The sequence below is a fragment of the Oncorhynchus keta genome, unplaced genomic scaffold (assembly GCF_023373465.1).
Source record: "Oncorhynchus keta strain PuntledgeMale-10-30-2019 unplaced genomic scaffold, Oket_V2 Un_contig_6200_pilon_pilon, whole genome shotgun sequence".
Taxonomy (NCBI): domain Eukaryota; kingdom Metazoa; phylum Chordata; class Actinopteri; order Salmoniformes; family Salmonidae; genus Oncorhynchus; species Oncorhynchus keta.
Genome location: NW_026288732.1, coordinates 247,473 through 266,287, shown reverse-complemented (window position 1 = coordinate 266,287; position 18,815 = coordinate 247,473). Strand labels below are relative to the sequence as shown.

General features: G+C 49.2%; 1 pseudogene; it reads right to left on the bottom strand.

Moving 5' to 3' along the window:
* Window positions 1-18,815, bottom strand: part of LOC127925744 (receptor-type tyrosine-protein phosphatase O-like) — a 119,208-nt pseudogene that overhangs the window by 36,030 nt on the left and 64,363 nt on the right.

The following is an 18,815-nucleotide window of genomic DNA, read 5'->3' as shown; positions in this document are numbered from 1 at the left end:
AGTCAGGGGAGAGGAGCCAGTGGTCATGGTAGTCAGGGGGAGAGGAGTCAGTGGTCTTGGTAGTCAGGGGGAGAGGAGCCAGTGGTCATGGTAGTCAGGGGAGAGGAGCCAGTGGTCATGGTAGTCAGGGGAGAGGAGCCAGTGGTCATGGTAGTCAGGGGGGAGAGGAGCCAGTGGTCTTGGTAGTCAGGGGAGAGGAGTCAGTGGTCATGGTAGTCAGGGGAGGAGCCAGTGGTCATGGTAGTCAGGGGGAGAGGAGCCAGTGGTCATGGTAGTCAGGGGAGAGGAGCCAGTGGTCATGGTAGTCAGGGGGGAGAGGAATCAGTGGTCATGGTAGTCAGGGGAGAGGAGCCAGTGGTCATGGTAGTCAGGGGGAGAGGAGCAGTGGTCATGGTAGTCAGGGGAGAGGAGCCAGTGGTCATGGTATCAGGGGAGAGGAGCCAGTGGTCATGGTAATCAGGAGGAGAGGAGCCAGTGGTCTTGGTAGTCAGGGGAGGAAAGGAGCCAGTGGTCATGGTAGTCAGGGGGAGAGGAGCCAGTGGTCATGGTAGTCAGGGGAGAGGAGCCAGTGGTCATGGTAGTCAGGGGGAGAGGAGCCAGTGGTCATGGTAGTCAGGGGGAGAGGAGCCAGTGGTCATGGTAGTCAGGGGGGAGAGGAGGAGCCAGTGGTCTTGGTAGTCAGGGGGGAGAGGAGGGGCCAGTGGTCTTGGTAGTCAGAGGGAGAGGAGCCAGTGGTCTTGGCAGTCGGGGGGGGGAGGGAGGAGGAGACAGTGGCTGTACTTGTTCAGCTCTATTTTTCTTAATCTTCTGACAGAAATATATTAAAGCCAGAACTGTAGAACGGTTAGTGTCAGGCTGGTGTGTTCATTACGTGGACAGCTCCCCCATATCTCACCTGGCCATCTGCAGGTGTTTCTTACGCAGCATCAGTAGGAAGAGGACCAGCAGGCTGAGAAGGAGGACACTGAGGACTGCTAGAGCAGAGATGGCAGCTACACTGGGGTTCATCTCTCTGGCTGGGAGGACAATAACATACAGTCATTATCACTGAGGACCTGCTAGAGCAGAGATGGAGCTACACTGGGGTTCATCTCTCTGGCTGGGAGGACAATAACATACAGTCATTATCACTGAGGACCTCTAGAGCAGAGATGGAGCTACACTGGGGTTCATCTCTCTGGCTGGGAGGACAATAACATACAGTCATTATCACTGAGGACCTCTAGAGCAGAGATGGAGCTACACTGGGGTTCATCTCTCTGGCTGGGAGGACAATAACATACAGTCATTATCACTGAGGACCTCTAGAGCAGAGATGGAGCTACACTGGGGTTCATCTCTCTGGCTGGGAGGACAATAACATACAGTCATTATCACTGAGGACCTCTAGAGCAGAGATGGAGCTACACTGGGGTTCATCTCTCTGGCTGGGAGGACAATAACATACAGTCATTATCACTGAGGACCTCTAGAGCAGAGATGGAGCTACGCTGGGGTTCATCTCTCTGGCTGGGAGGACAATAACATACAGTCATTATCACTGAGGACCTCTAGAGCAGAGATGGAGCTACGCTGGGGTTCATCTCTCTGGCTGGGAGGACAATAACATACAGTCATTATCACTGAGGACCTCTAGAGTAGAGATGGAGCTACGCTGGGGTTCATCTCTCTGGCTGGGAGGATAATAACATACAGTCATTATCACTGAGGACCTCTAGAGTAGAGATGGAGCTACGCTGGGGTTCATCTCTCTGGCTGGGAGGACAATAACATACAGTCATTATCACTGAGGACCTCTAGAGTAGAGATGGAGCTAGACTGGGGTTCATCTCTCTGGCTGGGAGGACAATAACATACAGTCATTATCACTGAGGACCTCTAGAGCAGAGATGGAGCTACACTGGGGTTCATCTCTCTGGCTGGGAGGACAATAACATACAGTCATTATCACTGAGGACCTCTAGAGCAGAGATGGAGCTACGCTGGGGTTCATCTCTCTGGCTGGGAGGACAATAACATACAGTCATTATCACTGAGGACCTCTAGAGTAGAGATGGAGCTACGCTGGGGTTCATCTCTCTGGCTGGGAGGACAATAACATACAGTCATTATCACTGAGGACCTCTAGAGCAGAGATGGAGCTACACTGGGGTTCATCTCTCTGGCTGGGAGGACAATAACATACAGTCATTATCACTGAGGACCTCTAGAGCAGAGATGGAGCTACGCTGGGGTTCATCTCTCTGGCTGGGAGGACAATAACAACATACAGTCATTATCACTGAGGACCTCTAGAGCAGAGATGGAGCTACGCTGGGGTTCATCTCTCTGGCTGGGAGGACAATAACATACAGTCATTATCACTGAGGACCTCTAGAGCAGAGATGGAGCTACACTGGGGTTCATCTCTCTGGCTGGGAGGACAATAACATACAGTCATTATCACTGAGGACCTCTAGAGCAGAGATGGAGCTACACTGGGGTTCATCTCTCTGGCTGGGAGGACAATAACATACAGTCATTATCACTGAGGACCTCTAGAGTAGAGATGGAGCTACGCTGGGGTTCATCTCTCTGGCTGGGAGGACAATAACATACAGTCATTATCACTGAGGACCTCTAGAGCAGAGATGGAGCTACACTGGGGTTCATCTCTCTGGCTGGGAGGACAATAACATACAGTCATTATCACTGAGGACCTCTAGAGCAGAGATGGAGCTACACTGGGGTTCATCTCTCTGGCTGGGAGGACAATAACATACAGTCATTATCACTGAGGACCTCTAGAGCAGAGATGGAGCTACGCTGGGGTTCATCTCTCTGGCTGGGAGGACAATAACATACAGTCATTATCACTGAGGACCTCTAGAGCAGAGATGGAGCTACGCTGGGGTTCATCTCTCTGGCTGGGAGGACAATAACATACAGTCATTATCACAGTCATTATCACTGAGGACCTCTAGAGCAGAGATGGAGCTACACTGGGGTTCATCTCTCTGGCTGGGAGGACAATAACATACAGTCATTATCACTGAGGACCTCTAGAGCAGAGATGGAGCTACACTGGGGTTCATCTCTCTGGCTGGGAGGACAATAACATACAGTCATTATCACTGAGGACCTCTAGAGCAGAGATGGAGCTACACTGGGGTTCATCTCTCTGGCTGGGAGGACAATAACATACAGTCATTATCACTGAGGACCTCTAGAGCAGAGATGGAGCTACACTGGGGTTCATCTCTCTGGCTGGGAGGACAATAACATACAGTCATTATCACTGAGGACCTCTAGAGCAGAGATGGAGCTACACTGGGGTTCATCTCTCTGGCTGGGAGGACAATAACATACAGTCATTATCACTGAGGACCTCTAGAGCAGAGATGGAGCTACGCTGGGGTTCATCTCTCTGGCTGGGAGGACAATAACATACAGTCATTATCACTGAGGACCTCTAGAGCAGAGATGGAGCTACACTGGGGTTCATCTCTCTGGCTGGGAGGACAATAACATACAGTCATTATCACTGAGGACCTCTAGAGCAGAGATGGAGCTACACTGGGGTTCATCTCTCTGGCTGGGAGGACAATAACATACAGTCATTATCACTGAGGACCTCTAGAGCAGAGATGGAGCTACACTGGGGTTCATCTCTCTGGCTGGGAGGACAATAACATACAGTCATTATCACTGAGGACCTCTAGAGCAGAGATGGAGCTACACTGGGGTTCATCTCTCTGGCTGGGAGGACAATAACATACAGTCATTATCACTGAGGACCTCTAGAGCAGAGATGGAGCTACACTGGGGTTCATCTCTCTGGCTGGGAGGACAATAACATACAGTCATTATCACTGAGGACCTCTAGAGCAGAGATGGAGCTACATCTGGGGGAGGACAATTCATCTTATCTGGCTGGGAGGACAATAACATACAGTCATTATCTCAGTCATTATCACTGAGGACCTCTAGAGCAGAGATGGAGCTACGCTGGGGTTCATCTCTCTGGCTGGGAGGACAATAACATACAGTCATTATCACTGAGGACCTCTAGAGTAGAGATGGAGCTACGCTGGGGTTCATCTCTCTGGCTGGGAGGACAATAACATACAGTCATTATCACTGAGGACCTCTAGAGCAGAGATGGAGCTACACTGGGGTTCATCTCTCTGGCTGGGAGGACAATAACATACAGTCATTATCACTGAGGACCTCTAGAGTAGAGATGGAGCTACACTGGGGTTCATCTCTCTGGCTGGGAGGACAATAACATACAGTCATTATCACTGAGGACCTCTAGAGCAGAGATGGAGCTACACTGGGGTTCATCTCTCTGGCTGGGAGGACAATAACATACAGTCATTATCACTGAGGACCTCTAGAGCAGAGATGGAGCTACACTGTAGAGGTTTAACATACCTCTATTAGGCTGACTGACTGTACCTGTAGTAGAGATGTGTATGAAGGCTGACTGTACCTGTAGTAGAGATGTGTATGAAGGCTGACTGACTGTACCTGTAGTAGAGATGTGTATGAAGGCTGACTGACTGTACCTGTAGTAGAGATGTGTATGAAGGCTGACTGTACCTGTAGTAGAGATGTGTATGAAGGCTGACTGACTGTACCTGTAGTAGAGATGTGTATGAAGGCTGACTGTACCTGTAGTAGAGATGTGTATGAAGGCTGACTGACTGTACCTGTAGTAGAGATGTGTATGAAGGCTGACTGACTGTACCTGTAGTAGAGATGTGTATGAAGGCTGACTGTACCTGTAGTAGAGATGTGTATGAAGGCTGACTGACTGTACCTGTAGTAGAGATGTGTATGAAGGCTGACTGACTGTACCTGTAGTAGAGATGTGTATGAAGGCTGACTGTACCTGTAGTAGAGATGTGTATGAAGGCTGACTGACTGTACCTGTAGTAGAGATGTGTATGAAGGCTGACTGTACCTGTAGTAGAGATGTGTATGAAGGCTGACTGACTGTACCTGTAGTAGAGATGTGTATGAAGGCTGACTGACTGTACCTGTAGTAGAGATGTGTATGAAGGCTGACTGACTGTACCTGTAGTAGAGATGTGTATGAAGGCTGACTGTACCTGTAGTAGAGATGTGTATGAAGGCTGACTGACTGTACCTGTAGTAGAGATGTGTATGAAGGCTGACTGACTGTACCTGTAGTAGAGATGTGTATGAAGGCTGACTGTACCTGTAGTAGAGATGTGTATGAAGGCTGACTGTACCTGTAGTAGAGATGTGTATGAAGGCTGACTGACTGTACCTGTAGTAGAGATGTGTATGAAGGCTGACTGACTGTACCTGTAGTAGAGATGTGTATGAAGGCTGACTGACTGTACCTGTAGTAGAGATGTGTATGAAGGCTGACTGACTGTACCTGTAGTAGAGATGTGTATGAAGACTGACTGACTGTACCTGTAGTAGAGATGTGTATGAAGGCTGACTGACTGTACCTGTAGTAGAGATGTGTATGAAGGCTGACTGACTGTACCTGTAGTAGAGATGTGTATGAAGGCTGACTGACTGTAGCTGTAGTAGAGATATGTATGAAGGCTGACTGACTGTACCTGTAGTAGAGATGTGTATGAAGGCTGACTGACTGTACCTGTAGTAGAGATGTGTATGAAGGCTGACTGTACCTGTAGTAGAGATGTGTATGAAGGCTGACTGTACCTGTAGTAGAGATGTGTATGAAGGCTGACTGACTGTACCTGTAGTAGAGATGTGTATGAAGGCTGACTGACTGTACCTGTAGTAGAGATGTGTATGAAGGCTGACTGACTGTACCTGTAGTAGAGATGTGTATGAAGGCTGACTGACTGTACCTGTAGTAGAGATGTGTATGAAGGCTGACTGACTGTACCTGTAGTAGAGATGTGTATGAAGGCTGACTGTACCTGTAGTAGAGATGTGTATGAAGGCTGACTGTACCTGTAGTAGAGATGTGTATGAAGGCTGACTGACTGTACCTGTAGTAGAGATGTGTATGAAGGCTGACTGACTGTACCTGTAGTAGAGATGTGTATGAAGGCTGACTGACTGTACCTGTAGTAGAGATGTGTATGAAGGCTGACTGTACCTGTAGTAGAGATGTGTATGAAGGCTGACTGTACCTGTAGTAGAGATGTGTATGAAGGCTGACTGACTGTACCTGTAGTAGAGATGTGTATGAAGGCTGACTGACTGTACCTGTAGTAGAGATGTGTATGAAGGCTGACTGTACCTGTAGTAGAGATGTGTATGAAGGCTGACTGACTGTACCTGTAGTAGAGATGTGTATGAAGGCTGACTGTACCTGTAGTAGAGATGTGTATGAAGGCTGACTGACTGTACCTGTAGTAGAGATGTGTATGAAGGCTGACTGTACCTGTAGTAGAGATGTGTATGAAGGCTGGCTGACTGTACCTGTAGTAGAGATGTGTATGAAGGCTGACTGTACCTGTAGTAGAGATGTGTATGAAGGCTGGCTGACTGTACCTGTAGTAGAGATGTGTATGAAGGCTGACTGACTGTACCTGTAGTAGAGATGTGTATGAAGGCTGACTGTACCTGTAGTAGAGATGTGTATGAAGGCTGACTGTACCTGTAGTAGAGATGTGTATGAACGCTGGCTCGCTGGGCGTACTGTAGCTATAACTGATCACACTGCAGTTATAGGAGGAGGAGGGAAGCAGGCTGGACACTGTCACCACAAGGGACTGGGCTGTTAGAGGCTCCCGAGCCTGCAGAGAGAACAGAGAACATACTGGAAGGACAGAACACCGTACTGTAGAACAGAGAGAACAGAGAACATACTGGAAGGACGGAACACCGTACTGTAGAACAGAGAGAACAGAGAACATACTGGAAGGACAGAACACCGTACTGTAGAACAGAGAGAACAGAGAACATACTGGAAGGACAGAACACCGTACTGTAGAACAGAGAGAACAGAGAACATACTGGAAGGACAGAACACCGTACTGTAGAACAGAGAGGACAGAGAACATACTGGAAGGACAGAACACCGTACTGTAGAACAGAGAGAACAGAGAACATACTGGAAGGACGGAACACCGTACTGTAGAACAGAGAGAACAGAGAACATACTGGAAGGACGGAACACCGTACTGTAGAACAGAGAGGACAGAGAACATACTGGAAGGACAGAACACCGTACTGTAGAACAGAGAGAACAGAGAACATACTGGAAGGACAGAACCCTACTATCTACTGTCTGATTCAGGCCTGTCTGAGTGGACTAATCCATTACAGATGACAGCAGTGTACTACAGGACATAGGGAACAGGGTACCATTACAGATGGCAGCAGTGTACTACAGGACATAGGGAACAGGGTATCATTACAGTCTGGCAGTGTACTAACAGGAGAGGGTACAGATGACAGCAGTGTACTACAGGACATACTGTCTGGGTGTACTACAGGACATAGGAACAGGGTACCATTACAGATGACAGCAGTGTACTACAGGACATAGGGAACAGGGTACCATTACAGAGAACAGGACATACTGGAAGGTGTACTACAGGACATAGGAACAGGGTACCATTACAGTCTGGCAGTGTACTACAGGACATAGGGAACAGGGTACCATTACAGATGACAGCAGTGTACTACAGGACATAGGAACAGGGTACCATTACAGTCTGGCAGTGTACTACAGGACATAGGGAACAGGGTACCATTACAGATGACAGCAGTGTACTACAGGACATAGGGAACAGGGTACCATTACAGTCTGGCAGTGTACTACAGGACATAGGGAACAGGGTAGATTACAGAGAGTGACAGAGAACAGATGACAGTGTACTGGAAGGAACAGGGTACATTACAGTGACTGCAGTGTACTACAGGACATAGAGGAACAGAGAACAGCAGTGTACTACAGGACAGGAACAGGGTAATTACAGTCTGACAGCAGTGTACTACAGGACATAGGGAACAGGGTACCACAGAGAACAGTGTACTGGACATAGGAACAGGGTAATTACAGATGACAGCAGTGTACTACAGGACAGAGGGAACAGAGACAGTCATACTGGACATAGGGAAGGACATTACAGAACACAGTGTACTGGACATAGGGAACAGGGTACCATTACAGAGAACAGTGTACTGGACAGGACAGAACCCTACTAGTCTACAGGACATAGTATCATTACAGATGACTGCAGTGTACTACAGGACATAGGGAACAGCCATTACAGTCTGGACATAGGGAACAGGGTATCATTACAGGACTACTATCCATTGTGGAGGCCTGTCTGGCAGTGGACATAATCCATTACAGTGGCAGTGTACTGGACTGAGGGAACAGGACTTACAGATGACAGCAGTGTACTACAGGACATAGGGAACAGGCCATTCAGAGTGGACAGTGTACCAGGACATAGGAACAGGCCATTACAGATGACAGCAGTGTACTAAGGACATTGTGGAACAGGTCATTACAGTCTGGACAGTGGACATAAACAGGGTCCATTACAGATGACAGCAGTGTACTACAGGACATAGGGAACAGGGTACCATTACAGATGACAGCAGTGTGTACTACAGGACATAGGGAACAGGGTACCATTACAGCAGTGTACTACAGACATAGGAAACAGGGTACCATTACAGTGACTACAGGACATAGTGAACAGGGTACCATTACAGGACATACTACAGGACATAGGGAACAGGGTACCATTACAGTCTGACAGCAGTGTACTACAGGACATAGGGAACAGGGTATCATTACAGTCTGGCAGTGTACTACAGGACATAGGGAACAGGGTATCATTACAGATGACAGCAGTGTACTACAGGACATAGGGAACAGGGTATCATTACAGATGACAGCAGTGTACTACAGGACATAGGGAACAGGGTACCATTACAGTCTGGCAGTGTACTACAGGACATAGGGAACAGGGTACTACAGGACACAGATGACAGCAGTGTACTACAGGACATAGGGAACAGGGTACCATTACAGATGACAGCAGTGTACTACAGGACATAGGGAACAGGGTACCATTACAGTCTGGCAGTGTACTACAGGACATAGGGAACAGGGTATCATTACAGATGACAGCAGTGTACTACAGGACATAGGAACAGGGTACCATTACAGTCTGGCAGTGTACTACAGGACATAGGGAACAGGGTACCATTACAGATGACATTACAGATGACAGGGTACAGTGTAGTGTACAGGACATAGGAACAGGGTACCATTACAGTCTGGCAGTGTACTACAGGACATAGGGAACAGGGTACCATTACAGATGACAGCAGTGTACTACAGGACATAGGGAACAGGGTATCATTACAGTCTGGCAGTGTACTACAGGACATAGGGAACAGGGTACCATTACAGATGACAGCAGTGTACTACAGGACATAGGGAACAGGGTACCATTACAGTCTGGCAGTGTACTACAGGACATAGGGAACAGGGTATCATTACAGTCTGGCAGTGTACTACAGGACATAGGGAACAGGGTATCATTACAGTCTGGCAGTGTACTACAGGACATAGGGAACAGGGTATCATTACAGTCTGGCAGTGTACTACAGGACATAGGGAACAGGGTATCATTACAGATGACAGAGCATCTCTTACCTTGAGGTCCTTGTTGATGGTGTTGGTGGGTTTACAGAGCACCTGGTAGAAGTCAACCACTCCCTCCCCGCTCCAGAGCAGGGTCACTGAGGAGTGGGTGGCGTTCACCGCGTACAGGGACCGCGGAGGGGCTGGCTCTGTCACAAACACAACAGGAGAAACGCCTGGGTCAACCTCCACAGACACAGGTAGGACTGTCTTGTCTACTGTTATCCTCTAGTCCACAGACACAGGTAGACTGTAGCTCTGTGGTCGTCCCAGACTGTCTTGTCTACTGTTATCCTCTAGTCCACAGACACAGGTAGACTGTCTTGTCTACAGGACATAGGGAACAGGGTACCATTACAGATGACAGCAGTGTACAGGACATACTGTTATCCTCTAGTCCACAGACACAGGTAGACTGTAGCTCTGTGGTCGTCCCAGACTGTCTTGTCTACTGTTATCCTCTAGTCCACAGACACAGGTAGACTGAAGCTCTGCTGTCATCCCAGACTGTCTACTGTTAACCTCTAGTCCACAGACACAGGTAGACTGTAGCTCTGTGGTCGTCCCAGACTGTCTTGTCTACTGTTATCGTCTAGTCCACAGACACAGGTAGGACTGTCTTGTCTACTGTTAACCTCTAGTCCACAGACACAGGTAGACTGTAGCTCTGTGGTCGTCCCAGACTGTCTTGTCTACTGTTATCCTCTAGTCCACAGACACTGGTAGGACTGTCTTGTCTACTGTTATCCTCTAGTCCACAGACACAGGTAGGACTGTCTTGTCTACTGTTATCCTCTAGTCCACAGACACAGGTAGACTGTAGCTCTGTGGTCGTCCCAGACTGTCTTGTCTACTGTTATCCTCTAGTCCACAGACACAGGTAGACTGTAGCTCTGTGGTCGTCCCAGACTGTCTTGTTTACTAGTTAGACCGAACTACTGAGAGATGTGGAAAAGAAGACAGGCTGTGTCACAACCCCAGGTTCACTTCCTCAATCAGCGCTGTTATAAGCTGCTATTGTGACATCCAACATCCAGTATACAGTCGTGGCCAAAAGTTTTGAGAATGACACAAATATACATTTTCATGAAGTTTGCTGCCTCAGTGTCTTTAGATATTTTTGTCAGATGTTACTATGGAATACTGAAGTATAATTACAAGCATTTCATAAGTGTCGAAGGCTTTTATTGACAATTACATGAAGTTGATGCAAAGAGTCAATATCTGCAGTGTTGACCCTTCTTTTTCAAGACCTCTGCAATCCGCCCTGGCATGCTGTCAATTAACTTCTGGGCCACTTCCTGACTGATGGCAGCCCATTCTTGCATAATCAACGCTTGGAGTTTGTCAGAATTTGTGTTTTTGTTTGTCCACCTGCCTCTTGAGGATTGACCACAAGTTCTCAATGGGATTAGGGTCTGAGAAGTTTCCTGGCCATGGACCCAAACTATTAATGTTTTGTTCCCAGAGCCACTTAGTTATCACTTTTGCCTAATGGCAAGGTGCTCCATCATGCTGGAAAAGGCATTGTTCATCACCAAACTGTTCCTGGATGGTTGGGAGAAGTTGCTCTCAGAAGGTGTGTTGGTACCATTCTTTATTCATGGCTGGGTTCTTAGGCAACATTGTGAGTGAGCCCACTCCCTTGGCTGAGAAGTAACCCCACACATGAATGGTCTCAGGATGCTTTACTGTTGGCATGACACAGGACTGATGGTAGCGCTCACCTTGTCTTCTCCGGACAAGCTTTATTTCCGGAAGCCCCAAACAATCGGAAAGGGGATTCTTCAGTGAAAATGACTTTACCCCAGTCCTCAGCAGTCCATCCCTGTACCTTTTGCAGAATATCAGTCTGTCCCTGATGTTTTTCCTGGAGAGAAGTGGCTTCTTTGCTGCCCTTCTTGACACCAGGCCATCCTCCAAAAGTCTTCGACCTCACTGTGCGTGCAGATGCACTCACACTTGCCTGATGCCATTCCTGAGCAAGCTCTGTACTGGTGGTGCCCCGATCCCACAGCTGAATCAACTTTAGGAGACGGTCCTGGCGCTTGCTGGACATTCTTGGACGCCCTGAAGCTTTCTTCACAACAATTGAACCGCTCTCCTTGAAGTTCTTGATGATCCGATAAATGGTTTATTTAGGTGCAAACTTACTGGCAGCAATATCCTTGCCTGTGAAGCCCTTTTTGTGCAAAGCAATGATGACGACACGTGTTTCCTTGCAGGAAACCATGGTTGACAGAGGAAGAACAATGATTCCAAGCACCACCCTCCTTTTGAAGCTTCCAGTCTGTTATTCGAACTCAATCAGCATGACAGAGTGATCTCCAGCCTTGTCCTCGTCAACACTCACACCTGTGTTAATGAGAGAATCACTGACATGATGTCAGCTGGTCCTTTTGTGGCAGGGCTGAAATGCAGTGGAAATGTTTTTTTGGGGGATTCAGTTCATTTGCATGGCAAAGAGGGACTTTGCAGTTAATTGCAATTCATCTGATCACTCTTCATAACATTCTGGAGTATATGCAAATTGCCATCATACAAACTGAGGCAGCTGACTTTGTGAAAATTAATATTTGTGTCATTCTCAAAACTTTTGCCCACGACTGCAGTGGAGGAGGAGGAGCTGATAGTTTGTCCGTTAGGCTCCATTTGGTCAACACACTGAACACCGATGTCAAAGTGAAGACATGTTGGAAGCTGGGTAACCAGGCTCCTTCTCCATTTGGTCAACACACTGAACACCGATGTCAAAGTGAAGACATGTTGGAAGCTGGGTAACCAGGCTCCTTCTCCATTTGGTCAACACACTGAACACCGATGTCAAAGTGAAGACATGTTGGAAGCTGGGTAACCAGGCTCCTTCTCCATTTGGACAACACACTGAACACCGATGTCAAAGTGAGGACATGTTGGAAGCTGGGTAACCAGGCTCCTTCTCCATTTGGTCAACACACTGAACACCGATGTCAAAGTGAGGACATGTTGGAAGCTGGGTAACCAGGCTCCTTCTCCATTTGGACAACACACTGAACACCGATGTCAAAGTGAGGACATGTTGGAAGCTGGGTAACCAGGCTCCTTCTCCATTTGGTCAACACACTGAACACCGATGTCAAAGTGAAGACATGTTGGAAGCTGGGTAACCAGGCTCCTTCTCCATTTGGTCAACACACTGAACACTGATGTCAAAGTGAAGACATGTTGGAAGCTGGGTAACCAGGCTCCTTCTCCATTTGGTCAACACACTGAACACCGATGTCAAAGTGAAGACATGTTGGAAGCTGGGTAACCAGGATCTCCAATCCTCTTCTCTGGCTACAAACATCTCTCTGTGTGTGTGTGTGTGTGTGTGTGTGTGTGTGTGTGTGTGTGTGTGTGTGTGTGTGTGTGTGTGTGTGTGTGTGTGTGTGTGTGTGTGTGTGTGTGTGTGTGTGTGTGTGTGTGTGTGTGTGTGTGTGTGTGTGTGTGTGTGTGTGTGCGTACCCAGTTTAATGATGTTGGGGACAGAGGAGTTGCGTTTGCCTTCGGTACAGGCTGATACAGTCAGGTTATAAATGTCTCCTGGAGGCAAGGCCAGACTGGCACCCATCACATTACGGGTGACCTGCAGGGGGAACAGGGATAACACACTGTCAGGACAACACTACACACACCCATCACATTACGGTGACCTGCAGGGGGAACAGGGATAACACACTGTCAGGACAACACTACACACACCCATCACATTACGGTGACCTGCAGGGGGAACAGGGATATAACACACTGTTAGGACAACACTACACACACCCATCACATTACGGTGACCTGCAGGGGGAACAGGGATATAACACACTGTCAGGACAACACTACACACACCCATCACATTACGGTGACCTGCAGGGGGAACAGGGATAACACACTGTCAGGACAACACTACACACACCCATCACATTACGGTGACCTGCAGGGGGAACAGGGTTAAAACACACTGTCAGGACAACACTACACACACTGATGACAAGATCACACCCTCAGGAGGCTGAAAAGGTTTGGCATTAGTTCTCAGATCCTCAAAGGGTTCTACAGCTGCACCATTGAGAGCATTTTGACTGGCTGCATCACCGCCTGGTATCGCTCGACATCCGACCGCAAGGTGATACAGAGAGTATTGTGTACAGCCCAACACATCACCGGGGCCGAGCTCCCTGCCTTCCAGGAACTTTATACACACAATACCCCATAATGACAAAGCAAAAACAGGTTTTTAGAAATGTTTGCAAATGTATTAAGAAGGTCTGGGGGTGTGGAGGTCTGGAGGTCTGGAGGTGTGGAGGTCTGGAGGTGTGGAGGTCTGGAGGTGTGGAGGTCTGGAGGTCTGGAGGTGTGGAGGTGTGGAGGTCTGGAGGTGTGGTGTGGTGTGGAGGTGTGAAGGTGTGGAGGTGTGGTCTGGAGGTGTGGAGGTCTGGAGGTGTGGAGGTGTGGAGGTATGGAGGTCTGGAGGTGTGGTGTGGAGGTCTGGATGTCTGGAGGTCTGGAGGTCTGGAGGTGTGGAGGTGTGAAGGTGTGGAGGTGTGGAGGTATGGAGGTGTGGAGATGTGGAGGTCTGGAGGTGTGGAGGTGTGGAGGTCTGGAGGTCTGGAGGTGTGGAGGTGTGAAGGTGTGGAGGTGTGGAGGTATGGAGGTGTGGAGGTATGGAGGTGTGGAGGTGTGGAGGTCTGGAGGTGTGAAGGTGTGGAGGTGTGGAGGTGTGAAGGTGTGGAGGTATGGAGGTCGGGAGGTTAGGAGGTATGGAGGTGTGGAGGTCTTGAGGTGTGGAGGTGTGGAGGTATGGAGGTCGGGAGGTTAGGAGGTATGGAGGTGTGGAGGTCTGGAGGTCTGGAGGTGGGGAGGTGTGGAGGTCTGGGAGTGTGGAGGTCTGGAGGTGTAGAGGTGTGGAGGTGTGGAGGTATATGGAGGTATATGGAGGTGTAGAGGTCTGGAGGTGTGGAGGTGTGGAGGTCTGGAGGTATATGGAGGTGTGGAGGTGTGGAGGTGTGGAGGTATATGGAGGTTGGGAGGTATGGAGGTGTAGAGGTGTGGAGGTATGGAGGTGTGGAGGTGTCAATGACTCACATCAGTGGAGTAAGTCCTCTTGGATCCCTTCTTGCCGTGAGCTGTGACCTGCCAGTGTAGCATCCTGCTGTGGGACATGTCTATGAAGAGCTCCCCGTAGGTCCAGCGGACGTACAGAGTCCCATGGTTGTAGTCTACTGACGAGATGTGGGGGGCCTCAGGAGCTGGGGCAGAGCAGGAGGACATGAGGATGTGTGTGGTGCTATGGGGTGTGTGGTGCCATGGTGTGTGTGGTGCCATGGTGTGTGTGGTGCCATGGTGTGTGTGGTGCCATGGTGTGTGTGGTGCCATGGTGTGTGTGGTGCTATGGGGTGTGTGGTGCCATGGTGTGTGTGGTGCTATGGGGTGTGTGGTGCCATGGTGTGTGTGGTGCTATGGGGTGTGTGGTGCCATGGTGTGTGTGGTGCCATAGTGTGTGTGGTGCTATGGGGTGTGTGGTGCCATGGTGTGTGTGGTGCTATGGGGTGTGTGGTGCCATGGTGTGTGTGGTGCTATGGGGTGTGTGGTGCCATGGGGTGTGTGGTGCCATGGTGTGTGTGGTGCCATGGTGTGGGTTTGTGTGTGGTGTGTGTGTGTTTGTGGTGCCATGTGGTGGGTTTGTGTGTGGTGTGTGTGTGTGCGTGTTGCCATTGAGTGTGTGTGTGTGTGTGTGTGTGTGTGTGTGTGTGTGTGTGTGTGTGTGTGTGTGTGTGTGCGTGTGCGTGTTGCCATTGGGTGTGTGTGTGTGTGTGTGTGTTTGCGTGTTGCCATTGGGTGTGTGTGTGTGTGTGTGTGTGCATGTGCATGTGCATGTGCATGTGTGTGTGCGTGTGTGTGTGTGTGGTACCTGTAACAAAGCTAACAGTAGAGCTGTCACAGCAGCTGAGAGGGGGATCGCCCCACGTCACCATGGTAACACGGAAGTTGTAGTACCAGGCCGGCAACAGATCTGTCACTCTCTGGAGGAGGGAGAGGAGGAGAGATGAAGAGGAGGAGAGAGGGAGAAGAGGAGAGAGGGAGAGGAAAAGAGAGGGAGAGGAGGAGAGAGGGAGAAGAGGAGAGAGGGAGAGGAGAAGAGAGGGAGAGGAGGAGAGAGGGAGAGATGAAGAGGAGGAGAGAGGGAGAAGGAGGAGAGAGGGAGAGGAGGAGAGAGGGAGAGATGAAGAGGAGGAGAGAGGGAGGAGAGAGGGAGAGATGGAAGGGAGAGGAAGAGAGATGAAGAGGAGGAGAGAGGGAGAAGAGGAGAGAGGGAGAAGAGGAGAGAGGGAGAGGAGGAGAGAGGGAGAGGAGGAGAGATGAAGAGGAGGAGAGAGGGAGAAGAGGAGAGAGGGAGAGGAGGAGAGAGGGAGAGGAGGAGAGAGGGAGAGAGGGAGAGAGGGAGAGATGGAGAGGAGGAGAGAGGGAGAAGAGGAGAGAGGGAGAGATGGAAGGGAGGGGAGAGGAGGAGAGATGAAGAGGAGGGGAGAGGGAAGGGAGAGGAGGAGAGAGGGAGAGGAGAAGAGGGAGAGGAGGAGGGGAGAGGGAGAGAGGGAAGGGAGGGGAGAGGAGGATAGAAGGAGAGGAGAAGAGGGAGAGGAGGAGAGGAGAGGAGGAGAGACGGAGAAACTAACAAGACAACAGCTAGCTAGGACACATGCTAGTATACTCTATGAAGGGGTTTCCAGACACTCCAATTTAACTCCTCCTCCACACTTACTGGATTGGTTGAAAAATACAGAAGAGAACCACCCGACAGTTATTGTTTTCTCATCATGATCAGAATGTGAGGCATCTCAGGTGTTTCTTTTACACCTGCTACGCTACGTTAGCAATGCTCAGAGCCTAGTGGGTCATCTAAAATAACATAGCATGACTTGTCTGTTAAAATAGGGGACAACCACAGTACCAGACCAGCAACAGATCTGTGTCTCTCTGGAGTAGTGAGGGAGAGATCTGTTAAAACAGGGGACAACCACAGTACCAGACCAGCAACAGATCTGTGTCTCTCTGGAGTAGTGAGGGAGAGATCTGTTAAAACAGGGGACAACCACAGTACCAGACCAGCAACAGATCTGTGTCTCTCTGGAGTAGTGAGGGAGAGATCTGTTAAAACAGGGGACAATCACAGTACCAGACCAGCAACAGATCTGTGTCTCTCTGGAGTAGTGAGGGAGAGATCTGTTAAAACAGGGGACAACCACAGTACCAGACCAGCAACAGATCTGTGTCTCTCTGGAGTAGTGAGCGAGAGATCTGTTAAAACAGGGGACAACTACAGTACCAGACCAGCAACAGATCTGTGTATCTCTGGAGTAGTGAGGGAGAGATCTGTTAAAACAGGGGACAACCACAGTACCAGACCAGCAACAGATCTGTGTCTCTCTGGAGTAGTGAGGGAGAGATCTGTTAAAACAGGGGACAACCACAGTACCAGACCAGCAACAGATCTGTGTCTCTCTGGAGTAGGGAGGGAGAGATCTGTTAAAACAGGGGACAACCACAGTACCAGACCAGCAACAGATCTGTGTCTCTCTGGAGTAGTGAGGGAGAGATCTGTTAAAACAGGGGACAACCACAGTACCAGACCAGCAACAGATCTGTGTCTCTCTGGAGTAGTGAGGGAGAGATCTGTTAAAACAGGGGACAACCACAGTACCAGACCAGCAACAGATCTGTGTCTCTCTGGAGTAGTGAGGGAGAGATCTGTTAAAACAGGGGACAACCACAGTACCAGACCAGCAACAGATCTGTGTCTCTCTGGAGTAGGGAGGGAGAGAGATGAGAGAAGAGAGAGCGAGAGGAGGGGTGAGCCTAGTGACACACGTCATCTAACATAAAGTAACACCACAAATCAGTCTGGCTACAACCCTGCTACAAGCAGATAGGTGATTGGCTACGGCCCTGCGGCAGGTGATTGGCTGGGTCAGGGTTAGGGCGGGACTAGTTACCACGGATGCGATGACTGAGGCGGTAGCAGCGATCTCGTAGTACGTGGTCCACTCGGAGGCCAGCGTGACAGGGTTGAAGAAGAATGTCTGCAGGACGTACTTCCTGAATGCCACGTGGTACGGTCTCTGCCACGACAGGATGACTGCAGTCGGGCTCAGAGAATACACCACCAGCTCCCGCACTCCGGTTGGCTCTGGAGACAGACAGACAAAACCAGGCAGCCAATCAGAACCAACATCAGGCTACAAACAGCTGATTCAATTCAAAACCAAAGCAACAAGCTGATTCAGCCAATCCATGATTTGATTAACAAGGTCTGTGTTCCAAATATTACACTATTCCCTATGGTAGAGCACTACCCCTATGGGCCCTGGTCTAAAGTAGTTCACTACCCCTATGGGCCCTGGTCTACAGTAGTGCACTACCCCAATGGGCCCTGGTCTAAAGTAGTGCACTACCCCTATGGACCCTGGTCTAAAGTAGTGCACTACCCCTATCAGCCCTACATAGAGACCAGGTGTCTGAGGGACCATGTCTATAATAACAGGTTAGAGACCAGCCCAGGTAGTATAGTGTCTGAGACCAGGTCTATAATAACAGGTTAGAGACCAGCCCAGGTAGTATAGTGTCTGAGACCAGGTCTATAATAACAGGTTAGAGACCAGCCCAGGTAGTATAGTGTCTGAGACCATGTCTATAATAACAGGTTAGAGACCAGCCCAGGTAGTATAGTGTCTGAGACCAGGTCTATAATAACAGGTTAGAGACCAGCCCAGGTAGTATAGTGTCTGAGACCATGTCTATAATAACAGGTTAGAGACCAGCCCAGGTAGTATAGTGTCTGAGACCAGGTCTATAATAACAGGTTAGAGACCAGCCCAGGTAGTATAGTGTCTGAGACCAGGTCTATAATAACAGGTTAGAGACCAGCCCAGGTAGTATAGTGTCTGAGACCATGTCAATAATAACAGGTTAGAGACCAGCCCAGGTAGTATAGTGTCTGAGACCAGGTCTATAATAACAGGTTAGAGACCAGCCCAGGTAGTATAGTGTCTGAGACCATGTCTATAATAACAGGTTAGAGACCAGCCCAGGTAGTATAGTGTCTGAGACCAGGTCTATAATAACAGGTTAGAGACCAGCCCACGTAGTATAGTGTCTGAGAGACCAGGTCTATAATAACAGGTTAGAGACCAGC